A 2,085-nucleotide genomic window follows, 5' to 3' on the forward strand; every position below is an offset into this window, starting at 1 on the left:
TAGAAAGAATCGATCTCACCATGAAGCTGTGTCTTCGGGGAGGAGTAATGATACCAGACCATACACATTTGTTGAGACACCTATTGGCAAACTAACATAAATGTGCTCACACAGGTGGGGCATATGATAATAATGTGAATCATCAGCTTAATGATGATGGAGATGATGCTGATGATAATGATACAATCATAACCATATCCGTATTGATAATGGTCATGATAATGAAAAGGAAATTAATTTTTGATTACTATCCTATAATAATTATAATAATAGTAACATAAAATTCTATTAAGCTTTAACATAGACATGCAAAGTGCATATTCACCACACTAAAAATTAGGCCCTATATTATGCGCTTTGCAATTCATCATTACCCCAGCAAACTTAATAACATTCTTAAACATTCTCAACTTTCTGGGGAAAATTTAGTGCGAGAAGTTATTTTTCAGGCATTCAAACAATAACTTTCATATAAGATAATATTATTTTAGCCACAAACTTATATTTCCCCCTACTTTTCTTTGTATGTTATTCTCTATCAACACATCTAATCTTCAGCGCTATTACCACTGTATTGCGTTGCAAGTGCTGTAAACCTTTTACTCAAACTACCTTTTAAAAAACTGAAACGTAAGAGGTGTTAGAGAAACGAAACATGCAGACATCACAACGTTAGGCCAAGTTAAAATTTTGGTCGTTTTAAAAAATATACATTGTATATATATAATTAAGATGTTCGTGTTGATCCTAAGTTATCTGCTACAAAAGGTCCCGTTCCGTAATCGCTAATTCTTTCATTAGCCTTGTATTTCTAGTTGCATACTGAAGTCAAATTTCCAAACAGCCATGTTTTCCGGAAGTTTTGTGAATATTCAACGTTGGGGCGCTACGGGTATAAGGTTCTATGAACTAAACAGAGAGGTGTGGCTTGTTCCGCTGTATACAGCGCTCACTCACTCACTCACTCACTCACTCTCTCACTCGCTCACTCTCTCGTTACTCACTGGCTCGTCGGTGGATCGGTCAGCGCGTGCGAGGATTGCGAGAAAGTATGCGCGTGTACATTTCCTGGCAGTGAGTTAAACATAAGTGTCGATAGCCTCGAGAAGGATGTGAGCAAATTCTGTTATATCAGGTGAAAGAGGCGTCATCTAGAGAGTGTTTTTGTTGTGTATAGTAAGTACACTGTATACCGAGCGCGCCTGGAATAATTATCGCCAGCATTTCGTGCGTATGTGAGCGTGTTTGCAGCGGAATATGTGTGAGCACCTGTGCCTTCCTGTTTCCGATTTCTTTTTTCTTTCTCCATCATTAACCAAACGAAACCCATAATAGAAGAGTGGTTAACGTCACTTTTTTGCGTGTTAAAAGATTACATTTTTTCTCAGAGGGGATACTCTGTATTTAGGGGCTTTTTAAAGAAAAGCATTATTGTTTGGTTATTCATAGATTTGATTTTTCAACCGTTTTCTTTCTGAAACTTACAAAGGACGGTGTTTACTATGAAGTGTGAGAGGAGGTAATTCTGATTTGTGCAGTATGGTAGTTTGAAATGTGCCGTAATTGTGCTCTGCCTTTGGTCTACAGCTGATCGCACATGTTAATGTATGTGTCCGCTACGTCCTTGAAGAGTTTCAGTTCAAAACTCACTGAAATTTGGTAACTTCTCCAATGTTGTACCTTTTTTAAAGAAGGAGTGTCTAATTTATAACGAAGTCCATTCATTGCTCGGTTGGGCAGTTGTTGTTTTTTAGAGTAAGCTATGGAACCTGGTGAACATGCTAAAGGTGTGCTCAGTTTCTGGTCAGGTAGGCCGTGTGGGATCAAAATAGATTAGATTAGATCGGTTGGAAAGTCAGACAGTAGATCTGTGTTCTCTGATCTTCGGAAATGATATGTAAGGTTCTTTCCCTGATGGAGAATAGCCTCTAATGTATGAATCTGTTGTTTGTTTTGTTCTACGTAGTGCTAACCTGTGGTTTCCCAATCGATCCCCGCGATATTATTGCCCTTTGAAATCGGGTAATTGTGACTTGAGATGAAAAGAAACACCGAAATATGCCTTATCCCCATTCCCCCAAGCAC

The 2,085-nt window shown here is 38.3% G+C and overlaps 1 protein-coding gene across 1 annotated transcript in view; it reads left to right on the plus strand.

Moving 5' to 3' along the window:
- Positions 1-951: 951 nt before the first annotated feature.
- LOC106011475 (RNA polymerase II degradation factor 1) overlaps positions 952-2,085 on the plus strand; it is a gene marked incomplete at its 3' end in the record, with an annotated part of 16,055 nt that continues 14,921 nt past the window's right edge. The window contains 1 exon segment of the mRNA XM_035969217.1: positions 952-1,135.

This window comes from Aplysia californica, unplaced genomic scaffold (genome assembly GCF_000002075.1).
Source record: "Aplysia californica isolate F4 #8 unplaced genomic scaffold, AplCal3.0 scaffold00126, whole genome shotgun sequence".
Lineage (NCBI taxonomy): Eukaryota > Metazoa > Mollusca > Gastropoda > Aplysiida > Aplysiidae > Aplysia > Aplysia californica.